The 14,403-nt window shown below is 40.9% G+C and overlaps 1 protein-coding gene across 1 annotated transcript in view; it reads left to right on the top strand.

The window, feature by feature from the left end:
* Ankfn1 (ankyrin repeat and fibronectin type III domain containing 1) overlaps nt 1-14,403 on the top strand; it is a 449,198-nt gene that overhangs the window by 187,513 nt on the left and 247,282 nt on the right. The window lies entirely within an intron of this gene.

The raw sequence follows: 14,403 nt of genomic DNA, 5'->3' as shown, positions 1-14,403 counted from the left end.
ACAGGTCATACTCCTCATTTTGGCTCTAGTCCTTGTTACCCTGGCTTCTACTTCCAGAACTAAGTGAAACTGCAAACTCAATTCTGATCTCTCAACTTTGGGGTGCTTCTCTCCCCATCCCCATCCTTGACTGGCCTCACTTTCCCTCACATCTGGACCTGATCACCCTTAGCGAATCCCGAGACCTCGCAGTTTGGGGATAAGGGCTCCCTCTTCAACAGCAGCCTCCTGGAAGTTCATTTTCTAGTCTGCCAGTTGGCATCTTCTGAGTTGGCCAGAGAACACTCAGGGCATCCAGCTAAATCTAAATTTTCAGATAAACGACAAATACGCTCCTAGTTTAAATATGTGTGATGAAATATTTGGAACGCATTTACACAAAACAAATATTTGGTACTTGCCTGATTTTTAGATTAACTGAGAGACTTGTGTTTTTATCTGGTAAAAGTGGCATACTAGGGCCGTCATGCAAGTTCCTAAATGAGGTTCTTCTATGACTACACATCTCTCTGCACGTACGCCGACTCTCCTTCTTCATCATTCTTCTGCACTGCTGTGTTCACCTGGCGCTTCGTCTCCCCAGAGCCCAGTAGTGGTTACATCCCCTAGGCATTTAATATATTTCTGCTCACGGAATTTTAAAAATGCACGAACGATGGTGAGCAGATCATCAAATATTTATTGAGCATTCTGGGAACACAGCGAAGGTAAAAAGTTTTGAAGCTTAAATAGAGAAACGAACAGTTGTAACTGGGCCTACTAAATATCAAAGCACCCAGAGAAAAGAGAAGAGCACAGCTACTATGCTGAATTTCAGAAATGGATTGTTTAAATTTAGAAGATAAGTGAGTGCATCACTTTATCTTTAGTTATTAGAAAAAGCCATGAGCATTGCAAAAGTCAGGAAATCCTCAGTCTAATTATGACTCTGCCGTGAACTGACTACTTGACCACAGACAAATCAACTTCAGTTTCCTGACCTCGGCTTCCTTATCTCCAAAAAGAGGCCATTGTTGTCAGATATTTTTGGTGAAGTCTTTTATTTTTTTTAATTGAATTTATCGGTACATTCTAGGTAGACAGTGCAGTCACATTCATTATTGGGATCTTGTACCTTTACATGCCAGGTCTTGGTTCTCATTTTTTCCCCTTTGTCCCCACCTTTCCTTCACCCCCTCCTCCCCTCCCCACCTTCAAACACTTTAATTCCATTTTTACATTTTCTCATATTTTTTTTCCTTTTCCCTTGTTCCCCCTTCCCTATCCTTCTCACTGTCCCTACACCTTTGGTCCTTTTCTTCCTACTTGCTAAGTGTCCCATTAGGATCTTGAGTACTATTATAGTTTTTCACACCAGAGATACTATCCGGTATTTGCATATGTGTGCCTTATTTATTTCACTTAGAAGTATATCCTCAAAATGTACCCATTTAACTATGAATGAATCTACTTTCTCATTCTTTATGGCTGAGTAGTATTCCATTTTGTAGAAAAACCACATCTTCTTTATCCAGTTTCCAATTGATGGGCAGATGGGCTATTTCCAAGTTTTAGCTATTACAAACTGTGCTGCTATAAACATGGGTGCGCATATATCACTGTGGTATGATTCTTTCACTTCTTTTGGAAAGATACCCAACAGAGGGATGGCTGGGTCATATGGAAACTCTAATCGTAGTTCCTTGAGGTATCTTCATATTGACTTCCATAGTGGTGGCACCAGTCTGCACTCCCACCAACAATGGAGAAGGGTTCCTTTCTCCCCACAACCCTGCCAACATTTGTTATTGTGTGATTTCTTGATAGCAGCCATTCTTTGTGGGGTGAGGTGAAATCTCAGTGTTGTTTTCATCTGCATCTCTCGAATGACCAGTGATGTGGAGCATTTTTTCATATATTTACTTGCTGCTTTTATTTCTTTGTCTGAGAAGTGTCTGTTCATTTCAGATGCCCATTTCAGAATTGGGTCTTTATATCTGGTGGGGGTGCTGGTTGTTCTGAGTTCTTTATATATTTAGATAATAGTCCTTTGTCTGAGGAACAGCTGGTAAAAAGTTTTTCCCACATTGTAGGTTGTCTCTTAGTTCTGTTGATGGTTTCTTTTGCAGTACAGAAGCTTTTTAATAAGATGAGATCCCAGTTGTTGATTCTTTCTGCTAGTTCTCGTGCTACTGAGGATTTGTTCATAAAGTCTTTTCCTATGCCAATGTCTTCCAGAGTTCTGCCTAACTTATCTTCCAGAAAGTTTAGTGGTTTTGTTTTTATGTTTAGAAAGTCTTTTAAAAGTGAAATACTATATGGAATCCCAATAACTATCGATAAAGGTAGAGCTATACTGTTCAAAAAGATGGAAGATGGAAACCTAATTTTTTTTATTTGCATTTCTCTAGTGGCCAGAGGTGTTGAACATTTTTTCATATATTTGTTAACCACGTGTACACTTCTTCCTTGGTGAAGTATATATTCATTTGGGGGAGGAGCGGAAGTGGAAGGGAATTAAAATAGGAAACAAGCTGTATTATGTAATTCCCTAAGATGTTTATAAGATACATGTACTACAAACATGTGCTAGTAAAAAAAAAAGAACATGTAGCAGTTCCAGGTTCCTTGATTCTACTTCTGTTCACACTTCCAAGCGGCCCCTAATGGAACTTTATTGAATACTGAACACCTTCGGGCGAAACAGTTGTTACGGCTTGCACCTAGATAGTCTATCAAAGTCTCATGTGCTCACTTGGGGAGTGACTGCATCATGGGTTTGTGATATTGGATTGAACCACTTATTAATTCAGCATAGTTCTGGGCGTAGGTGATGGATACAGTGAAGAGGGAAGACTCAGACTGGGTGTGGGCAGCTCAGAGCCTGGATGGAATAAAGCGTAAAGTAGAAGAAAGGCTGCTGCTTCCTCCCTGCCATGCCACAGACTGTTTCTCCTCTGTCACGCCCCTGCCATGCCCCCCACCTTGGAGTCAGCCAATTATGGACTGAAATCTCTGCCAACTGTGATCTAAAATGAAACTTTGCTTCTTAACTTGTGGATGTCAGGTATCTTCTCAGTTATGAGAAAGTATCTAAGACAACAGTCCTTTAGGCCAATGTTCAATCCTGCTTTAATATATGTTATTATAAAACAGTATCTAAGTACAGGTTGCCTGGGAGGACATGAGTAAACACTTGAATACAGACTAACATATGAAGTAACCAACACTCAATTTTCAATCTTGCTTCTTATGCGACAGAAAGGAGAAAAACGACTACTAAAGTCATCCCCATCTTCCATAGCAATGACCTCATCTAATGGGAATAAACTGTCACATTGGTGATCTGAGCTCATGAAAAGATTCTGGAGCATTGTATAAAAAAGATTAAATTCTGTGGTATGCACTGGGCTTCTCCTTGCTTCTCCCTATGGTACCCCAGGCAGTGAGAAGGACCACTGTAGTTGCCTTCCAACAGTATTCACCATTAGGCCTTCTGCCAATCTCTCCACCCCTCAACTATGACCCTTCCTAAAAATGCCTGGTCATGTAACCAAAATACAGCCTTCCACCACTACTGCTGCACAGATGCCTTTGTGCACTTCCCGCTGCTTTTAGTACAAAGTGAACACTGCTCCGTGGAACCTACTAGGTCCTGCACACCTACCTCTTCAGCACTCCCCCTGCACATGCGCAGGCTGCTCAAATCTACCATCGCTTCTCCCCCCCTCAGGCCTTCACACGTTATTCTTCTGTCTGGAAAACTGCCCCCTTCTCTTCTGGTTACCCCTACTCATCCTTCAGCTCCGTTTGTGCCCTGGTTCTCAGCTCTCAGTAGACCACCCTTTCATGAACTGTGGCAGAGATCCATTGTCTTACCTTCTCTCATCATCATCATCATCACAAATCAGTATCCCTGTGTGAGTATCTGATTAATATCTACTTTCCTTATCAAACCATAAATGCCAAGAAAGATCCAGCACAGTGTCTGAAATGCAATGTACCCTTTACAAGTGTTTACTGGTTAAATTACCAATAAGATAGAAAAATGTGTTCATACCTTTTATAAAGATTTGCTGCAAGATGTAAGAACTAATGAGATTTTTGGATAATACAATTCTTTGTGGAAAACAAAATATTAGCTAGCCAGGATATCTAATTCTCTGTAGGTCTGTGACGGTTATGACTTAATGTATTCATATCAGCCACAATAGGGAAAAAAATTTTTAACAGGGAATTTAATAGGATGTCTTTCATCAATATAAAGCTACTAAAAAGCTAACTAAGAGATTAAATTAACACATAAATTACCAATAGCAGAAAACAACTACTACCCCAGAACTGGAGGAGAAATAAATTATCCAGCTGACTCTGAGACCAGGAAGCGAGCACATGTCCTGGGAAAGCCAAAGCACACAGGAGAACCTGTCGCCAACAGCTCTGAAGGCAGCGCACAAGGGGCAGAGCCCTGTCTGCCTCTGTCTTCCCTCTTTGGTCCTTTAGTCTTTTCACAACCCCTTCCCTTGTTCGTGCACACCTGGGAGTTAGAAGGTGAAGAACCTTGGAAGGAGCAATTCCCTGTGATACAAAGCTGACCAGGGGAAGAGTCGGGAGTGGATCTGAGCACACAAAAACAGCTAACCCTCAGGACACCCCAAAACAGAGGCAGCACCACATTGAAGAGTCACATAGTGAACCCTCCTCCTCTTGCTCTGCCAGTCCAGAGGAGGGCTCGCCGAACTGGTTTCCTTGGCGATAGTCTGGATGGCCCTCCTATGGTCACCGGCATAATCCATCTGAAAGTTCAGAGGGCACTATCAGAGGCCTTCTTTCCTTCTACACTGCTTGGGGAACCCTGTGGAAGTTTCTTCTCCTGTCACTGCAAACCCTCAGCTCTCTCAGTTCTTCTGTCTATCTGAGAGGATGTGAATAAGCCCTTCCTGGCTGTGTCTTGCTGCTTGGTCTCATTCCCCTACTGAGCCCCACTGCACCCACCTCTACATTCTCTGAGCCCTGTGCTTCTTTCAGGAACAGTAAATATCTCGGCTCCCCCGAAAAAGACGCCCTGGGTTTCATCAGTCCAGAACCAGTGACTCATAATGAAAGAACATGGATTTGTATAAGAATGGACATTGTACTTTCTTTATAATAGAAAAATAAAAAGAGAGAAAAGAAAGAACATAATGTTCATAGGCTGAGATGTTAGTTACATAACCGTTCAGAATCAAAGTTTTGAAAAAAATTTAATGCTGTAAAGGAACGCTCATATCATATGCAAAGGACAGAAATTAAAACTGAAAAAAATCCCTGCATTCATAATTGTGTTTTTAAAAACAGACATCTGTCATACATGCAAAAATATTAGGTGAAATGGTAACTAAAATGGCAACAATTATTACTTGTAAGTCAGGGACTTGGAGTTATTACTATTGCCTTTTTCATTGTATTTCTATGGCACCTGAACTTTCTGTTCATAACAAACAGGTTATTCTTTTATTCTGAAGGGAAAACTGCCTTTGCACACTTATTATGAAGAAAGACTTCAGAAACAGAGAAGTCATTGACGTCGTTGATGAACATTCTCTCTCAACTCTTACCACGACATAAATTCTCTCTCTTGAGTTGCCAAGGGACAAAATATTTCTTTTATATCATCATCATTTTATAACTTATTTATATGAGCTCCCCAGGGAAGAGCCTGCACCTGGGCATCTGCACTGTGGCTGCACGTGTGCAGTGGGGGCATGAGGAAGGCATCTCCGGTCTTTGTTCATTCCCCAGGCCCATCCACTTCCATTGTGCTGGTCACGCCCACCTAAGGGGCTGCTCTGCTTGTCCTGGATTGAGTAGAGGCTCTCACTGCTCAGGGACCACTCCTGGTCTCCAGGACTGCGGTCTTTGGGGCCAGTAGTCACACCACCCAACCGACCCTATTCAGCTTCATTACGCTGAGACACCACCATGACAAAGTCACTCTCCTACTCTGTCAATTTCAGAGGCTTCCCCTCCCTATCACATACAACCCAAACTCCACCCTCTGGCAATGTGCTCAACTCCACTAGAATGAGCTTGCCACAAGGACAGAGCTTTATACTATTTTGTTCCCCAATGATCTTGTATTAGATTCTTAATAGATCTTTGAAGAATTAATGAGTAAACTAGTGGGTTCATCATGCTTGGCATTTGCAGGTCAACTTAATACTTTCTAAGTAAACCTTGATGTCAGTGACACTGCTTTATTTAACATCTCTTGAAAATGTACTTTATCACAAACTTACTTTTGCTTATCTCATTTTTCTTACCTGAAACCTTATTATCCTCTTATCTAACTATCCAAATTCTTCAGCTCACAGTTAAAATACTTCCCAGTGTACATTTCTCCTCAGATCATCCTCCCTGCATGGCTACCTGTCCTCTGACTTGCCTTCCAGCTTTATGACACCTTGTGACATCTTTCCTACTGTTGACCTGAACTATTTACCACCTGAAAACATCTCATCTTATATAGTCTTTTTTAAATATCTCACCACTGAAACTAAATTGAGCACTTCTTAGGACAGGAACAAAATACTATTTTATAGTTCTCTTAGCAGCTGACATAGGGCTTGGTTCAAAGTGCCTTAATTGCCCTACATTAGTATCAAAGAATTTAGGAGTCTCTTTCATCACAGTCACTCTGGAATCCAGGCTGAGGGAACACCCACTACCTTGAACCTTAGGGATATCATACCAGAAGGCAAAACAGAGCCCTCAAGGGATTTCAGTTGTCAACTAAGTGAGTTGGCAAGAAAGTGACTTCCTGATATTCATGTTTGTTCTGAATTCATTGGCTGGAACTAGTCATGTGACTTCATTTATCCACAAAGCAGCCAGAAAAGCATTTTTCCATGTTCTTAGAAAAGAGTCAAAGATAGCAAAGAGCATAGAAGACTATTATGGGGCTCAGTAAAAGCTAGATATTGGTTTCGAATACAAATCAGAAATAATATAAGCAGGTACATATATTTTCTAATAAAAACACATAATTAACAAAGCGATACAAATGTGATTGGATGGGATACAAAGAATAGGCAAGTGTATTAGTCAGCATTCCCGATCCCGGGAAAAAGTGTTGGCACACAAAACTCAAAGAAAGATCCATTTATTTCTTGGTCATGGTTTCAGCCTATGTTCAGCTGGCCCCAACACAGGGACACCATGGCCAAAGAGCCCGGTGGAGCAAAGCTGCTTAGTTCATGGTGGCTGGGAAACAGCTAAGAGCAGTGCCAGAGAGAAAGGGGCCAAGGACCAGATACATAGACTCTGAGGTTTACCCCCATCACCTCCACAAACATACTCCGAATTCAGCTTTACTAATCCCCCACGTGACTCTCAAGCCGCTCCTGTCAACAGCTCAGCATAACTGTGCCTGCTTTCTTCTCCGAAATGGTATCTAAGTTGTCCCTTTTAGGAAACCAGGCATTGTTCCTCAGACATTATTGACTGGAAACTACTGTTATAGTCTAGACATTTCATTGGTATCTGACACCTTCTGTGAGTTTTACCCCTTTTCCTGCTGCACACCTCTAATCCCAGTACCACTGGTGTTAACAACTTAGTATTACATCCTTTCTGGCTCCACTCTCGTAGAGCAAGGTTCCCTTGGCTGAGAAGAAATCTTGGAAAGCCTTGTGTTTTCATGACTGAATGAAGAGTTTATTTCTCCGAGGTACAAAGAGGTGATTACCCAGACATGTTCCCCCAGAGCATTCTTAAGATCAAAGTCCTCAGCTCAGCTACTGAAGTGTTAATTGGCCAAGCACAGTTGTCAAAAATTAGCTTCTATGTGAACCAATTAAAACAAAATAATTGGGAGTTGTCAGCACTTCTAAATATTTACACCACTTGATGCAAATATTTATTTACATATCATCTGTTTGCAATTTTTATCACTTCTGCTCTCTGCAAAGCTGCTCGTAAACCACTAGATCCTTTTCCTTGGTGCTTAAATTAGAATCTAAACTTATTCTCCTCAACTGACAGAAAGGAAATGTTCAAATTCACTTGACAACGTGTATTTTGGACAATGTGTTTATATTCCTCATTTATAATGGAAAGTGATACCACAGCCATCATTTCAAAGGAAAATTTCTGATTTTTTTGAAGCCAGTTCATTCTATTTTCTCATGTGGTACTTGTTAAAGCAATTCCCCACTTCATTGATTTTCATTTTATCTATTGCATGTTAAAACTCTCTTTCACACTCTGCTGTTGTTTAGTGGTGTCAGTCTAATTTTGCTTGACATCTTTTCTATTGACATCTTTCAGTCTTGGAATACTGAGACATATCAGAGTCTCTGGGTCAATAATCTCTTCTCTCTTAGATGAGCAATTATTGTTTCCTCGTAATCCTCTCTCAGATGCAACCTCTCCCCACAACATCAAAGTATGTTTCTAACCATGTCTTTCTTATCATTGTGAAATTTGTGTTCTCTTGTGCTTGTCCTGCTTGACTCTGAGAAGTGAAGGTCCCTGTGATTTTCTAATAGGAATATTTGCATTAAAATACTTCAAGGTGATAAAGTTTATCATTCCCAAAGCTGAGCGCAGTACACTCACTGCAAGACATTGCCCTCAAAGCAAGTAGGAAACACAGGTTGGCCCTGCCATCCATACTAATCAGAGCACAATAACTGTACAAGATCCAAGGCCTCATATCCTAGTTCTTTTTCTTTATTCATAAGGTTTCCAGGCAGTGTCCTAACCTATTAATACAATCCTACTAACCCCATGCCGTTTATTCACTGTATGAGTTGAAGTGCCAACTTTACTGATAGCCAGAGAGCGTCCAGTGACTTTCCCAAATGCTACAGCTGAGAAACTTCCCTGGAGCAGCCAAAGCAGGAATTCTGATTGCCTTTCTCTGAACTGAGGGGCTGGACCGGTTGCCAGCCCCGCATGACTCCCCATCCAATCATACGCTGAAGCCTGGCCCTGAGAGACCACGCACCTGACCTTGGGCATTAGCACAGAAACGTCACACACACAGGAACAGAGGCTGAAACCAGGAATGCCCTGGTGAATAGAATTCTTCATAGAGGACATCTGACTTCCCAGTCTTAGCAGACAACCTCCTGCTGGATAGAGGAGGAAGTAAGAGGGTGAGGAGAGAAACCAGGCATTCACACTCCACCACACCCACAAGTGGAAGAGTACAGCACAAGGAGCACATGGGCACAAACAGCATCTCTTCTTCCCACCTGGATGGCTCAGGCCACCTGCCCACCACTGTTTCAGGAAAGCCTTGCTATGTGACAGGGGCTGCCCACAGAGTAACACATTTAATCTTGCCAGCAGTCCTGGTGGGAGGCTGATCTGATCTCTAGTTTAAAGATCAAACCTAGGCTGAAGTAAAGTAACTCGGGATTTCAACCTGGGTAATTCTAACTCTAACAGCTGTTGCTAAGGCAATAAACTCATGACTTTCTAGGATTCACAAAAATCCCTTGGTATCACCTCAGTTCAGTGAAGAATCCCATAGGCCAAGGATCATGCTGTGCCTGAGGCACAAGGGTAGGACATCGTTCATGTAGACTACACGCTCCAGATGGAGTCCCCAGTCCCCAGTGTGCAAGGCAGTGGTGTGGCAGAGGATGTAAGAACCAGGGTGTCTTTTATTCCAGATGTATTTGTGAGAGATGGACTGGGTCATTGCCATGGCAATGAGCCTAAAACATTTTTTTAATATTAACACAAATCAGCGTATATTTGGGAGCGGAAGCATCATTGGCATGCATTTATTAAGGTAGTAAAATCAGAATTCACAGAAACCTGCAGCAGTCTGTTCAACACATAACATCACATCTGTGGGGACAGGACTTTGCGCACCTCTGTTGTAAAGCTGTTTCAGCAGAACACTTTTAGCAGAACATATGAAGATGCATTATTAAGGATACATCCCAGGTGTAAAGAGTGATGATCCCTGTCTCGGATGTTTAGCTGTGGCCTTTCTAAGTCCAAATGTGTCAGAGAGAAAAAGCCAGTTCTACAAACAGATGAACACACGCTGTGGCCTGAGATGGTTCCTTCAGGGAGAGTCCATTCTCTTGTGTGTAGGAAAACAGACTGACACTCCCCACCACACGGGAGATGATGACAGCTACACTCAATAGCACATATGCCTTGCACACACATAGGGAGAAGAACACATGCTGGTCCCGCTAACTTTAGATTCCACTCTGAAAACTCTGTGGAATTATCTTTCGTTAAGGTTTCTTCTGAGCAGCTCTCACCAAACTCAAAGGCTACTACTCAGCCTTCATTCTCTTTAACCTCTGCAATACCTGACTTGCTTGTTATCACCAGCCTTCTTCTTTCCCAGGGTTTACGATTCTCCGGTGCTGTGGTTCTCTGTGTGAAAATGGACTAATGTGCAAAGAAACAGTATGCAGATTTTACTCCATGATGTAAAGTGTTGATATTTAGCCCAAAAGTCCAAAGGCCTCTAGTCTGAGACAATGACTCTTAACTTTTCTTAAACAAGTCAAATAAAACAGCTTCCTATCCCAAATAACTGGAGGAAGTCCGACCACTTTCCTGACACATAGCACAAGGACTTCTCATGATGCTTATGTTCAGTGTGTCATTCATTAGATTTTACGTATGTGGACTTCCTAAGTGTAAGTGACTTCAAAGGAAATACTCCATTAAAATTAATAATAGATGTGCAAGCATGGGCCACTGATCAGCTTTCACAGTATCTACCCAAGATTAGAAGAAGACTCAGTTTCTCGCCCAAAACATCGCTTTGATATTTGAATAATTAATCCTTAGAAATTCATTATTTAATTATAAGGTTTGGAAAGTTGCCTGTGAGACATGAAAGGTTGCTATGAATCTGTATTGTTGGCTGACAGAGACAGAAATGGGAAAAGAAACGTTTGAAAGTCGAAAACATTCTGAACCAGATCTTAGTAATGCCATACCACAGAGGAACAACTGGAATATTAGTCAAACTTCAAGACATCCTAGGAGTAAACCTTTAGTCAAATAGCTTTTATTTGGCTTTTTTTATTCTAGCAGGGCTATTACCTTGAAGCTGCTGGTGCAGCCTTTCAAAATTCTGACGTCAGCTCATCTGTAGACACTATGAGCTTCTACAAAAAGCACACAACTAGGAACCAAAATATCCATTTTCCTAAAACACAGCCCCCAAGCCCTCTATACCTCAGTTGCCCTGCATGCAAAGGGAGACATCAGGTCAGAGGACCCCGTGCTGTTAACGAGGTCACTCTATAGGCAGGAATCTACCCATGACCAGTCTCTCTGGCCTCTTAGACCAGAAATTCAGCATCCCACAGGGCAGTTAAGCTTAGTGGTGACTCCAATCAAAGAAATTATTCTCCAGGGAAGTTTTCATTGCACAATGTGCAAAAAAGAGGAAGAAAAAGGCAATATAAGAAGAAAGAGTAGAAGACAATAATGGAGAAGACAAAGCTTAGACATTTATGCAAAACATTCACGATTCATAAATAATAATTATTATCTGATAAGTGACATATACATACTACTTTACATAAAACCTTTATTAGTCCATTCTCAATTTCCCAGATAATTTAAGACTATTGGCTCCTGACACTCTTGGGTATAAGCTGAATAGAGAACAGCAACCCCTATTGCAGGATTAAGCAAATATGTAAAATTAACATAAAACATAATTGATTCAGTATTCAGAATAAGAAGGAGGTAGGCACTTCATCGCAAAATTTATAATCTTGGATATAGAGGAATTAACTTTTACGTATCATAAACATGAAGAAGTGTTTTGCAGATTTGATGCCGTGTGTTTCACTATACAAACAGTTATTCCTGCATTATTGCAACTTCTTAAAAATCATTAAAATGTCACATAGCAGACGACTCAATCAGATAGGATATTCAGAAATTAACAGTGATCTCATTTTCTAATAATCAAATACAGTTCACAGATGACAACCAGATGGGAACAGGAATCAGGGTGAGAGTTTAAAATAGATGGGTGGTACTGAGAATTCCCTGATTAAGTGTACTGATCTGGAGATCAGCTGATCTAGGATCCTCATCTGAGAGAAAAAGGTAGATCCCCAGAGTCTATCAGGGATCATATGAGAATAGATTCCAAAAATGGGACCCCCCCAGTAGGGATCTGAAGGCCTGGAACAATATCTGGTCAACGCAGACCACAGAATCAAGCACCATGATCTTGAGGATGGTAACCTGTTGGCCATGTACAGCTTGTACATGGTACTGGGAAGGCACAGAGCCAAGAGGTACCTCATGTCTCCTCTGAGGTGGGAGCAGAGGCAAGGCTTCCTGACTAAAGCAAACCAGGACTGAGACAAGAACAGCCATGTCTATGATCCCTTATACACTTAAGTCATGGAAGAACAGACTGTAAAAATAAGTGCACAATGATGCAGATGGTGGCATTGGTCTCTGGATTCCTCAAAGGAGCCAGTTCCTTCTGCTTGGAGACCACATCCTTGTGTGTTATTTCTTAGGTATGTGCCATGTTTCCTATCTGCCTTCTTCACTCATGCTCTGAGTATGAACAGACACCTCTAGGAATGTCAAGAGGAATCATCAATACCTGTATAAGTATTTATGGTGTTGCTGGTACATTAAGCATACAGCAGCATTAGCTGTTATTATCATTAAATGTGAAATTTTCCCAGATATCATGCCCACATTTCCTGTGACTTACTTGACCTCTCTGTATGGATATCACCAAATTGCACCCTCCTCCTCACTGACCAGCACTGTAATTTTACACTATGTGGCGCTCCCCAAACCATCTAGTTGTCTCTACAACCAGACAGACATTCATCATGAGTGCCAGGGATGTATTATGAGGGCGGAACACAGAGTTCTTTACATGGTAGGCATGCAGCAAGCATTTAGTGAACGAGCTAATCAGTTGAAGGTCTGGGGTTTTTCTATTTCTAATATGGAAATAAGCTTTAAGAGCAAAGATGAGATTTTTATAGCCTTATCGTCTATAAAATCAAACTGTCACAGTGTTGGTAACTGTTTAATTTATTTTGTACTACCAGAAAAATTATTAGCACCACTGCACCAGGTAGTTACATAATAATGAAGTCTCAAGGACAGCTCTGAGAAGTTTTCAAAGTAATCAATAATGCTGCTGTGAAATTGTTTCCCAAATGAAGAGTTCTTGTCCAATGAAGCTGTGTAGCAACAGACAATTTTCTTTGTTCATACTTTTGTGGTTAAAGAACCTATTATCTGAGGCATTAGGAAAACTTTTCTCAGTAGGTGACACAGTTCTAAATTTGTTTGTTAGCAACAAGTTCCTCAAAGCAGCTGATGAATATAAAATTTCAGAATAATTTTCAGTATACTGTTTTGTTTGGCCTGGTGGTGAATATACCAGCCTGTGATCAGAGCAGTGTTTGTAACTTCTTCCAGTTAGTGACACAGGTGGCATCTTCCTAGTCACAGTATCGGATCCATGCAAAATTTTTATTCTAGTAAAAATGTACCAAGTACTGACCCATGTCAAGAGTGATTATCTCTATTCTTGATGGACCCAGTGACTTAATAATTTAAGAATTTGTCTATGAGCCCCATACTTTCAGATAGTAAATGATGGATTACGTGGCTTGATAAGATATTAAAATGTTTTCCACTATGAATGTCAACAGAGTTCTATTCAGCAGTTGGAGGAATGAAGATCGAAGAAATGCAACCTGGATGAGAAATTTGGGATAGCACTACAGCTTTGACTACTGAGTAGAGATGTCCTACCCAAGCAAGACTCTCCATAGCTACTTTGGGTTAACTCCCATTTCACAGATCTGTTACATGTTTTTAACTTGATTTTCCAACTTGGCCCTCTGACAACAACAATAATAATAATAGTAACAATACCAAGAAATACTTACCAAGTCTCTACTATGCTAACCAGCTTTCTAGTACTATAAAAAATAGCTGAGATAATGAATTTATAAAGAGAAGAGATATATTTTGGCTCACAGTTTTAAAGGTTTCAGTCCATGATCAGTGGACTGTGACAGCACTTCATGGTTGGGCTCATGCAGTGGAATACAAATGATCACTCGTGGCCAGGAATCAAAAGAGAAAGAAATGAAGGAACTGGAGTCCCACACCTCCTTTTGATTGCAAGCCTACAATCACCTAAAATTCTACCCCTAAGATAACTTTGTAAGGAACCTCTGAGGTTTTGACCTCTAGGTCTCTGGGGAATGTTCCTGATACAATCTACAGCATATACTATGGATACTATTTTATGTAACCGTTTTGCATTTACTATTTTATTTTATGACAATTCTTTGAAATAGCCACTATTGTTCTATCAGTTTTGGAGTACTGAATTAATTTTCCAAAGTTGAATTATTACTTTTAAAAAAGGAGAGATTGGAAAGA

This window comes from Fukomys damarensis, unplaced genomic scaffold, assembly GCF_012274545.1.
Source record: "Fukomys damarensis isolate Sample0158 unplaced genomic scaffold, DMR_v1.0_HiC HiC_scaffold_13, whole genome shotgun sequence".
NCBI classification, from domain to species: domain Eukaryota; kingdom Metazoa; phylum Chordata; class Mammalia; order Rodentia; family Bathyergidae; genus Fukomys; species Fukomys damarensis.
This window is presented reverse-complemented; position numbering and strand designations above follow the sequence as displayed.